Source organism: Canis lupus, chromosome 36 (assembly GCF_048164855.1).
Source record: "Canis lupus baileyi chromosome 36, mCanLup2.hap1, whole genome shotgun sequence".
NCBI lineage: Eukaryota > Metazoa > Chordata > Mammalia > Carnivora > Canidae > Canis > Canis lupus.
The window spans coordinates 2,113,791-2,126,098 of NC_132873.1; positions in this window are offsets into that span (position 1 = coordinate 2,113,791).

The following is a 12,308-nucleotide window of genomic DNA, read 5'->3' on the forward strand; positions in this document are numbered from 1 at the left end:
GAGGGGGAGAAGAAGACTCCCCAGCTGATGGGGGAGCCCAGTGTGGGGCTCTATTCCAGGACCCCAGAACCATGACCCGAGCCAAAGGCAAGGTGCTTAATTGAACCATTCAGGTTCAGTGTTGTTTCAAGGACTATTTTCAGGAGGGGAGAGAAATTGCCCCTTTTTGTGTTAGAAAGACCACAGATGTACCTATGGGCCTAGTAGAAGAGGTGCAAACATGTGGCCCGTACACGGTGCTGAGCACCTCGTGGTCATGGCTGGGCAGGCCATAGGACTCTCATTACAGCCATAACCCCAGTTTTTCATTATAAATGCCGTTAATCACAAAAGAGAACGAAGGTAAGAGATGGGAGAATTACGGAATGGGGAAGAGCCGTCTCTGTAACTATAAACAGACCTCAAAGCACATAACCTTCCAAGAAGCCTTTCTTAAAAGCTCAGCATATTGGCCCCAAAGCCACCATATTTCTCATCTGCTTGTCGAGGTTTGCTGTAGACCGTGTAAGTCCTGGGAGTTAGGAGATATTAATAGGACGGCATGGAAAGAAACGACCGTTATCAGTCCTGGACATCAAACTGAAGTATGTGGGAAGCAGGGCCCACAGACAGGTGTGCAGCTGCGAGCCAGGAAAGTTTCCTCTGAGTGAAGAGACTGTGCTCAAGTTGCAACCCCCCCCCACCCCCATAGTTAAATTATTTGCTCGTTTATCCTTATCTTCCTATGTAATGATTTCCAGAACATATTAACGTAGGGGTCACTTCTTCTCTCCTCCCTCATATCTTTGGACAGGCACCTGCAAGGGCCCCCCCACCCCGGCCGAGGCGCAGTCACTGCTCTGCTGGCAGCAGCTGCCTGCCTGGGGCTCGCCTGGTGGGGCCTGCCCCGCGGGATGCTTCGAGCGCTCCGAGTGTGCTTAGTGTGACCCTTTGTGGCGCGGACCCTCAGACTAAAGGCCAAAGAAAACCAAGTCTCTCTTGAGAGAGCCAAGGCTCGGGAGCATCCCTTGAAGGGCACCCCCCACCCCCAGGCTTCATTTCCACGGGACCACCTCTTGGAAGGTGGCCCCACCCTGAGGTGCTGGGCGTTGGGATCGCAGCAGAGGCTTGGGGGGAGGGGGGCAAGGTGCTCCGCCGGGGAGGCGGGATGGGCGCGGGCGGGGGGGGGGGTCGCCGCGGTTACCCCGAGTCCCCCCAACAGGCTGCGGGCCGGCTTTCCAGCTGCTGGACTCCTGGGGCCTCGGACTGCCGCGGGCCCGGCCTGGGGCCCCGGGGCGGCAAAGACACGCAGCAGAGCTTGCAGAAGGCATCAGGGAGCCTCCTCGCCCAGAGCGGAGCACGAGCTGGAACCATCCGTGAGCAGGTGCCTTGCAGGGGCCTGGTGCGCGGTTCCCCGCCCTTTTCTGCCCCGTCGGCGAGAGCTCCCCCCGGCAGGCGAGCCTGGCCTAAAGCCCCCGGGACCTGGTGCTCCCCGCAGCTGCAGCTTGCCTGGCCCCGTGGCCCGGCAGGTGCCCCCAGCTCCTCTCCCCCTCCCCAGGGCCTCAGGCCGCTTCCCGCTCGCTGCCTTAGCTAATCACAGGAAACCCCCCCCTTCTTTTTTTTAAAGATTTTATGTATTTATTCATGAGACACTCAGAGGGAGGCAGAGACCCAGGCAGAGGGAGAAGCAGGCCCCATGCGGGGAGCCCGATGCGGGACTCGATCCCGCACCCGGGGTCACGCCCTGGGCCAAAGGCAGCCGCTGAGCCCCCAAGCATCCCAGCAGAGACCTTTTCTAAGGTGAGGAACTGTTCTAGTTCTCGTGCATGGTGGTAGTTACAAGGCCGTGCACAATTACCGAAAGTTACCAAACTTCACACCTAAGATGAACCTATTTTATTTTACGTAGATAATACCTTAAAAAATAAAAGAAAGGAAAAATGATGCCAAAGAATAGCTAATGGAAAGAAAAGATATAATTAGTGACCTATTAAGTCTGCAAATTAGGTTTCAAACCAGTGTGTACAGCACAATTTCACTTTTTATGTTAAAATTCTCATATGTAAAGAGAAATAATATTAATTAATGTGAAAAATGTCCACCAAGATGCTAATGGTTATGATTACTAGATGGATGAAACTATAGAAAAGTTTTCTTTATTATCTTAATTTTTTTCTATGATCATTTCTGTTTTATTTTATTTTTTAAAGATTTTATTCATTGATTTGAGAGAGACAGAGAGCACGAGTAAGGGGAAGGGCAGAGAGAGAGGGAGAAGCAGACTCCCCCAGTGAGCAGCGAGCCCAATCTAGGGCTGGATCCCAGGACCCTGGGATCATGACCTGAGCTGAAGCCAGATGCTTAACCAACTAAGCCACCCAGGTGCCCCCAGTCATTTCTTTTTGAAAGTTCAGTGCAAAAAAAAAAAAAAAGTTCAGTGCAGAAAAACTCCCTTAGTATCACAGACAGAAAGCTTAGTAACTGGTGTGGTCTCTGTTTTCAACCAGAAGAAAATTTTCTGAACATGGGAAATACAATCAGGAAAGAGCAGCCGAAGGCCCTTGAGCCAGTTCTGCATCTCCTTCAGCTGAGACGATCCCCACTGTCTCGGAAAGCAGCAGGTGGTGTGGACAGTGACTGTGAGAAGGATTATTGGTTATCTCCCCACACTCGTCCTCTTTTCTCACATACGAACTGCATCTCCACTTTTCACTCGGCCACATGGTCGTCCCCAACCACATGAATCACCCAGGGTATTTATTCCTTGTCGTATGCGTGGCCGTGTGACTAATTTCAGAACGAGGTGATACAGTGAGTGGCTGGAAGCTTCGGGGTTCTCCGTGGAGGGGAGCGTCGTTGCTGGGCTTCCCGTGTCTCCCCCCTGGGCCTTGCGGGAGCCGCAGCAGCCCTCGTGGTCCGCGGCCCGGGCCTCCCCTTACAAACAGCAGAGCCCCAGGGTAGAAGGAATCCGGGTCCTGATGACTGTGGAGCCACCATACCAGTCATGGACTATATATACCCTGTCTTTTATGTGAGAGAGAAATGAAATTTCGTCTTAATTAATCACGACTATTTTGAGAATCTCTGGACAGCATGAGAACTAGTATTCGCAACCAGACGTTCAGTCCATCAGCCTCGATTGAAAACACAGAAATTTATTAACTGAAGTTCCTTTGTTGTTGTTGTTTTTCTTAAGATGTTTAAATTTGTTTATTCATGAGACACAGAGAGAGAGGGGCAGGGACACAGGCAGAGGGAGAAGCAGGCTCCATGCAGGGAGCTCGATGCGGGACTCAATCCCGGGACCCCAGGATCACGCCCTGGGCCAAAGGCAGGCGCTAAACTGCTGAGCCACCCAGGGATCCCCTATCATCTAGATTCTTAAGGTAGGTTATCATTCATAGAGAGCGACATCTATTACTTAGTTCCAGAGATCTGATAAAAAGAGTCCTTTAATCTTCTGTTTTCTGTTATTGAGTTTCTCTAGAACCCCGAGTCCAGACACGAGGATGGTCATCCAGGTCTCCTATGGGCAAGCTGGTGGCTCCTCCAGGGGATCCAAGGAACTCTGGAAAGATTCAGAGCTGACTCATATATCCAAGACTTTTACAAATATATTATGGTAGATGTGACATGGAATTATCAAGTTGCTACCACTCATTGAGACCATACTATGTACAAACATTGTGTTAAATGGTTTTTATGTAATACCTCATTTAATCCCAAAATATCCTTGGGAATGGGCTCATACTTATATAATTCTGTCTTATTTTATTGGGAAAAAAAAGAAAACAAACAAACCCTGAGGCTCAGGTAAGTGAATAAGTTACTCAGGGTCATACTGAAGGAATCTGCCTCCAAAGCTGTGTTCCTAAAAAGTTCTAAAAGCATCCTTGGCCTAAGGGCATCCCTCACCTAGCATAGAATCAAAAGGCCTGGCCAAGTAGGACAACTAAATCAGCTTTAGCCCAAATTCAAATCCCATCCTCAAATTGCCCCTTGGAATTTGTCTGGGAAGGAGAAACAAACAGCAATTTGTCCCATTTTTGTTGAAATGTAATTGAAATAGCTCATTGTTTTTTTTACATCTGAGTCCCCTAGGAGCCAACAAATTGCTAGTAGACAATTGAAAGCAGTACTAATGCAAAGATTGAAGAGTTTGTGTGATAATAAGATGAAATGGTAGCTGGTAGGAGGGCTTTAGAGGGCAGTCTTGCAATCTTAATTGTCAATGATAATGAGTTCGTATAAGGACATGCCTTGCTCAGAATTTACCATTCTCTCTTCTGAAGCTTTCAATAACCTATTTTACTTCCCTAGTATTTTACCATTTACTTAAAAAAAAAAAAAGAATATAATTTCAGTAGGTTAAATATTTTATTTAAAACATTAAACATTTTATATGTAGAATCGCTGGTTTTTGCTATCACTATTCAGCATCCTTATGCTCCAGATAAGAAATGGGGAAGTGCATGTAGCTGTAGTTCTCTTGACCAAAGTTAACTACTGATACGAATGCTCGAATGCTCGAATGCTCCGCTGCCTTCCTCTCTCCTCCGCGGTGCTCCTGCTGTGAATTTTGGAGCATCTTTAACGCTAAAGCATAGTCCAGTATCACTCCCAGGTAAAACCGTACATTTATCACAACACTATCAGTTCCAAGGTCACCTTTGGGGCGTGGAAAGGCCACAGCTATGTGTTCTCCTTGTGGAAGAGGTCAAAGCAGCTACTTTTGTGCCACCTTTCCCACAAAACATGAATAAAAGAGAAAAAGTTATTATGGTGGTTCTGCATCGTTTTGACTTCAAAATTGAAATTGAATTGTTTAGTCACCCAGGAGCGAAGAACAGAGAATCATGTTAAGCAGAGAAAGGAATGAAGCCAAATTGTAAAAACAAAACAAAGGTCATCACAGATTGCTAAAATGGGACGGTCCAGAATGGCTCCACCCAGGGAGATCTATATCTATATCTATATCATCATCTATATCATCATCTATATCATCATCTATATCATCATCTATATCTATATCATCTATATCTATTTCTATATCTATCTATCTATCTATCTATCTATCTATCTATCTATCTATCTATCATCTATCTATCTTGTTCTCCAGTTATGGAAGCAAATTCAGCAATTCAATGGCCATTCAGTAAATCCCCCTTCCTCAGTGCCATGCATAGGAGGGTAAAGTACAAACAAGCAAAAGTAATACATAAAAGAAAGTCACGACTTCCTACACGCAAGGAGCTCAGTCTCGCAGGGGAAAGTGGCCCGCAGACCATGACCCAGCCCAGGCGATAACTGCCATAAAGCAGGTATGATCTGTGGGGACGCACACAGGGGACAAGACATTACATCCATCTGAGATTGGTCAGGAAAGATTTTGTAGGAGAGAAGCACTTGCATGTGACGGGCACCGAGGGGTTTTGTTAGTTTGCGGGGAGGCTCAGGCTCGGCAGGGGAGGGAGGGCTTCCAGGCAGAGGCACCTGTATGAGCTGAGGCCCCGGCGAGGTGCGGCCGGGGCTGGCCTTCTGTGTGCCCGTGTCCACGGTCCTGGTGTAGGAAACACACAAATATGACACTGCTGACCTCTGAGCTCTGGAATTAGAGGCACAGCAATTTCACCTTCGTGGTGCACCATCTTTTCCAAGCTGTACGAATAGACTGTTCCATTTTTTAACAAGGAAAAAATCACTTTTTAAGAAGTGCGTGGCATGTTGGGAAACACGGATGGAAAGTGAAGAGGTCAAAATGCAGGGGAGGGGCAATGAGCCTGAAAAGGGCGCTTGGGCAGGATGGCCTCACACTCCCCCTGCGTTAAGGAGATTGGCCAGTGGCTGGTTCTCAACCCTGGCAGAGGAGCTTGGAAATGATCAAGGCCCGGGCCACGCCGGAGCAACGCACGGAACATGTCTATGGGCAGGACTCCCACCCCCCCACCCTGGGAGGAGGTGGGCCAGACCTACGCTCTAGAATGAGCGGAGATCCTGGAGGCTGGGAGAGCAGGGGGGCCTGGGGGGTGGGTCTCATTTAGGGTTAGGAGGGGGAGGGGGAGGAATCTGGCAGACGAAGGAGAGAAGAAGAGCATCACCTGAGAGCAAGGGGCATTTGGGGGAAGCAGACTTGTGATTAGAACAAGTTGCTGGAGGGAGACAGGAATGGTGAGGCCGCGATGATGGTGGGTTTAACTTTATGTATTTATTTATTTGGGGGGTTTATCTTATTTTAAGACATTTCCCCATGAAACCCTTGGCTTCTTATGCAATGGGTTGTGATTTGTTTGGGCCACCAACTCACCTGTTACGTGCATGAACATTGAATGATGGATTTTTAAGTAACCTCATCTCTCAAGTTTCTCATCTGTGGAGTCTGGTGGTGAGTCCTAACTGGCCAATGTTTGCAAGCTACAGTTTGCTTTACTGCACATAATAACGTTACCATGTTAAACTCTAGAGTCTGTTGGGCTAGAGCAGTTTCTCCACGTCGGCACTGTTGACTTTCTGTGCTGGATCATTCTTTCTGGGTGTGGAGGATGGCCCTGGGAATTTTAAGGCCTGCTGAGCAGCATCCCAGCCTCTACCCACCAGATGCCGCGAACCTCCCTGCGTCCTCGTCATCACCAGGTGTGACAATCGAAAATGTCTCTAGTCTTTGCCAAATGTCCCTCGAGAAGTTAAGTTGCACCGCACAACCCACCCCCAGGTGCTAACCACTTGTCTAGAGTCTGATTCTAGACCAATTCTTCTCAAACTCTGTGTGTGTGTGTGAGAGAGAGAGAGAGAGAGAGACGCATATGAATTCCCTGGGAATCTTGTTAAAGTGCAGGCTGGGGTTCTGTGGGACTGGGGTGCAGAGCCTGATATTCTGCATACGTAACAAGTTTGAAGTGTTGCTGCTGCTCTGGGCACAAAGCTTTTGAGAAACCAGGCTCTAAACGCGGCAAGTAGCAGGTGCTAACAGAAGTGCTGATTTCAGTGGGAGATGGCAGCTTTCCCTTGACGTCTGAGAATGGGCTGTGACCTCGGGAGTATTTACAGGATGACTTTACACCATTTTATAGAATCCACAAATACAGGGACACACAAATATATCAAAAGCCACAACCTTGTACCCTGCCACCTGTGTTACTTTACGCCCTACTGTTATTCACTTGGAAAGCTTTTTCTTTAACTGCCACGTTAATCCTCTCAGTTGCTGCAAGTGCCGTTGTAATCTGATCTTCATTGGAAACCAGTTTCCCTTCAGTCACGTGATACTCTCATGCCGATCACACTCCATTATCCAATCAAAGTCCCTTTTTGGATCACCGGTAGAATGTCTCTTTAAATAGCCTAGGAGTCTATCGTAGAGCCTGGGAGTCTATCTTAGGGCCTGGGACTCTCTCTTAGGACTCGGGACTCTCTCTTAGAGGCTGGGAGTCTATCTTTGAACCTGGGGGTCTATCTTAGGGCCTGGGAGTCTATCTTAGGGCCCGGGACTCTCTTAGAGCCTGGGATCTATCTTTGAGCCCGGGAGTCTATCTTAGAGCCTGGGACTCTATCTTAGGGCCTAGGATTCTCTCTTAGAGCCTGAAAGTCTCTCTTAGGGCCCGGGAGTCTATCTTAGGGCCCAGGAGTCTATCTTTGAGCCTAGGAGTCTATCTTTGAGCCAACGTATCTGCAAATCGTCCACTGAGATGAGCCTCGCATGATGGCATAGATGTGATTCAGAAGAGTTGAACTGGAAAATACATTTCTCAAAATTAAATAATATTTTCACCAATGGACATAATTGGAAGTGTATTTCCCCTGAAATTAGAAGACAATGTCCGGGAGGCTGCCGCTGCTGCCAGTCTGTTCATCCCCTTTCAGTCCGCAGATCACTACACACCCAACCCCTTCTGTGGACCAGGGACGACGGCAGGAGCTGGGGGGGACTGGTTCAGTGCTTCAGTGGTTCACACCCTTGGAAGAAAAACAGTGATGCGATGGTGACACGGGGGCTGGTGCCGGCGGTCAGGCAGGCCTCCCTCAGAAAGTGCTGCATGGAAGAGGAGATTCACAGGAGAGGGACACGGCCCCGCGGAGATCTGGAAAGCGGACATTTGGGAGGAAGGCAAAGCGCGGAGCCGTCAGGACAGCGGCCTGGGAATGCAGGATGAGCAAAGTGCGAAGTCAAGAGGCGGAAGAGAAGGGGCCTTCGGCACAGGGACTGTCAACCGTCGGCCGTTGTTGAATTACAGGTGAAGTTTAATCCCACCCCTACCACCTGCGGATGTAGGGCTGGTCCCGTGGTGACGTTAGTGACCTCCCCCAGCCTGGGCTCCCTGGGCCTCTGCTGGGGGCGGTTGACCTGGATTTATCTATCCCCTTTCGTGTTATTATTATTCTAGGACATGGGTAGATTGTTTGCTTACTTAACCACAGGGCTGAAATCCTATCTGGGGCCAGCGGGCTTTCTCCCAGCTGGAGGAGGTAAAGTGATACTCCCTGCAGGGTTTCTTTCTGTCTCTTCGCCTCTCCAAAGCAAACGTATTTTTCCATCCCTTTCAGCTCTAGCAGGAAAGGGGACCACAGTCCTCATGGGCATTTTCTTTCTAGGCGGACGCAAACAGTGCGCGAGCTCTTGGCCCGCTGGGCAAGGTAAACTCGGGACAAACGTAGGAACCTCAAAGCTGGACCATCGCTGGACAAAACAGTGAGGAGAGGTCTGCGCCGTTCCTTGACTCTTTCGTCCCTGGCTTTTTTTTTTTCTTCTTCTTCTTCTGTTTAATTCCATAAAATATAATCCAAAAAGGCCGTGTCTTCGAAGGGCAGAGCTCACTGAAGAAAGGGCTTAAGTCTGTTAATGGCCAAGGCCGCTAATGTGCAGCTAAAGCAGATTAGCTGCGTTAAGTGTGCGGCATTAGGGTCCCCCTAACACCCGGGCCGGCCGCAAGGGTGTCGGTCCTCCTTCCACAAATCCTCCTTAAACTCCCAGTAATAGCAGCTTAATCTGCGGAGAGGGCAACAAAGCAGAGCTCTCAGGACAGCCTTGCTGCGGAGCTGTCCTTTACAAACAGAACGTGAGCCGTGTGGGTCACTAAGTGCTCCAGGAGCCGCACTGAACACATACGAAGAAAGAGATGGAATCAATTTTGATCAATCTTCTATTTTACCTCCTGTGGCCATAATATCATTTCAACATATGATTGATATGAAAACTTTATTAATGAGACATTATCTTTTTTTTTCTTGACCAGGTTTTTTCAAAATCCCATATGTAAAAAAAATAAAAATAAAAATAAATAAATAAAATCCCATATGTAGGGGGCACTGGGTGTCTCAGTGGTTGAGCATCTGTCTTGGGCTCAGGGCATGATCCTGGGGTCCTGGGATCAAGTCCCGCATCGGGCTCCCTGCAGACAGCCTGCTTCTCCCTCTGCCTGTGACTTTGTGTCTCTCATGAATAAATAAATAAAAAAGAAAACCCCATGTGTATTTTACGGTGTATCTCAACTCAAACTAGGTAGATTTTAAGTGTCAGTAGGCCGTATGTGACGAGGGACAGTGGGGGCTCACGGAGCCTGTGTGCTTCTGCAGTGTCTGCAGCAGGGGGTAGTGGGAAGGATGGGTTGGAGGCAGGAGCCCAATAAACTTTGTTTTTAAGTAGGCTCCACACCGAAGCTGGAGCTTGAATTCATGACCCTGAGATCAAGAGTCGCACGCTCTTCCCACTGAGCAGTCTGGCGCTCATCCCCGTCCCCCGCCAGCCCCCCCCCCCGCCAAGCATTTCTTTAAATAAACATGAGGCATCTGATCCTGCCGAGAAAAGCATGGTGGTAACATTTCTTCGTTACAGACGTGGTGTGGTGAGCTGGGATAGGGGGAAAAAAGCTTTGGCGTCAAATGGATCTAGGTTCAAATTCTGCCCTTGACGTCATGATTTCAGGCCACTATTTTCCTGTGCGGCCCTTGGTTTCCTCCACTGTGAAATGAGGTGATTCCTCCCCTCCGATGGGAAGCAGAGGAGAAGCCGTGACAACATCCAGCAGCGCACCTCTCACAAGTGTGTCACTGAGGACACGTGGGCCACCCTCCCCTCGAGTGTGTGTCCCCGTGGCCTGGCCTCCAGCAGGTCACCGGCAAGGATCCAGGACCCTGGATCATGATTCCAGCTGAAGTCAGACACTTAGCCGACTGAGCCACCCAGGTGCCCCAAAACTTGAATTTTTCTTTAAAATTTTACTGCAGGTGTGCTTTCAGATGATTTGTGTTTACTAACCCGGAAGGCTGTTGTTCTCATATGTCTGAGGCTGGGTGAGGACCAGCCCTCCCCCCCTCCCCCCTCCCCCACTCCCCTGACCTCCCCATTCTTCCCAGCCCGGGCTCCCACCTGGCAGCAGGGATCCCCCGCCTGCCTCCTTCAGAGGAGTGCGGCCTGGGAGTGAACGGAAAAAACGTGAAGAAAAAGATCAAAGAATCGGTGTTAGCGAATCACCATATTACTACTCTTAAAATCTATTTGATGTTAAAATGCTTTTAAGTTTCTAAAAGACAAAAAAAAAATCTAATTTAAAAACAGCACTGACAGTGGGGGAGGCCCTGCCTACAGGGGGATGGGGGTGCATGGGAACCCCTGGCCTTTATGCTCAATTTTGCTGTGGACCTGAAACTGCTCTAAAAAATAAAGTCTGTTTGGGGTACCTGAGGGGCTCAGCGGTTAAGCATCCGCCTTCGGCTCAGGTCATGATCTCCAGGTTCTGGGATCAAGTCCCACATCAGCCTCCCTGCTTCCCGGTAGAGTTTGATGCTCCCTCTGCCTCTGCCCCTGCTCATGTGCTGTCTCTTTCATAAGTAAGTAAATAAATAAATAAATAAAATTTTTAACAAAAGGAAAGTTTATGTAAGAGAAAAAAAAAAAAAAAACCCAGTCGATAAAATCATAGGTAAAAGCCAAATTATATAGATAAATACAATGGCCACAATGTTATATGCGTAATTCAGTTTCCTTGTTTTAGCCATAATGAGACTTAGCAAGAAAGGGAGTGCAGGGGTGTGTGCGGGCGTGCGTGGGGGTGCGTGGGGGTGTGCGTGCAGGTGAGTGTGCAGGTGTGTATGTGGGTGTGCGTGCAGGTATGTGCGGGCCACCGGCGCCGCGGGGGATCAGACCGGGCGGGGCCAGGACGGCTGCGAGCCCACGGGGGCGAGAGCCGGGGGCTCAGGGGCGCGGGTGACCGAGCAGGCAGGACAGGCCCCGGCCCCGTCTGATCCCCCGCGTGCAAAGGCGCGGTTCCCCACCGACCCGCTCCGGACCCGGACCCGGACCTGGACCCGGACCCGGACCCGCTCCGACGCGCCTGGAAGCTTCTCGGCCCTGCCAGGGAGGCGGCGGCGGCCACGCGGCTCCTTGCTGTGCTGGTGGAGGGCCGGCCCTCGGGCTGCCTTCCGGGGTGTCCGGCGCACGCACACGCGCACACACACACCCTGAGCGCACGAGCACGACGGACCGCGCAGCCCTCTTGTGCCAGAGAACCTCCTGCCGGAGACGGAGGGCGCCCCCCACCCCGGAGGAGGAGGAGGAGGTGGAGGGGGAGGAGGGGGAGGAGGAGGAGGGAGGTGGAGGAGGAGGAGGGGGAGGAGGAGGAGGAGTGGGAGGAGGAGGAGGAGGAGGAGGGGGAGGAGGAGGGGGAGGAGGAGGAGGAGGAGGAGGAGGAGGGGAGGAGGAGGTGGAGGAGGAGGAGGAGGTGGAGGAGGAGGAGGGTGGAGGGGGAGGGAGGAGGAGGGGGAGGGGGAGGGGGAGGAGGAGGGGGAGGAGGAGGAGGTGGAGGAGGAGGAGGAGGTGGAGGAGGAGGAGGAGGTGGAGGAGGAGGAGGAGGTGGAGGAGGAGGAGGTGGAGGAGGAGGAGGAGGTGGAGGAGGAGGAGGAGGTGGAGGAGGAGGAGGAGGTGGAGGGGAGGGAGGGGGAGGAGGAGGGGGGAGGAGGAGGGGGAGGGGGAGGAGGAGGGGGAGGGGGAGGAGGAGGAGGAGGAGGAGGAGGAGGTGGAGGAGGAGGAGGAGGTGGGGGAGGAGGAGGAGGTGGAGGGGGAGGAGAGGGAGGAGGAGGGGGAGGAGGAGGAGGAGGGGGAGGAGGAGGAGGTGGAGGAGGTAGGAGGAGGTGGAGGAGGTAGGAGGAGGTGGAGGAGGAGGAGGAGGTGGAGGGGAGGAGGGAGGAGGGAGGGGAGGAGGGGGGAGGAGAGGAGGAGGAGGGAGGGGGAGGAGGAGGGGGAGGAGGAGAAGGTGCGGAGACGACGTGCGCTGGAGCCAGACGGGATGGGGAGGACGGGGCTTGGCCCCCCACCTCTGTTTACTGAACACCTACCAGTA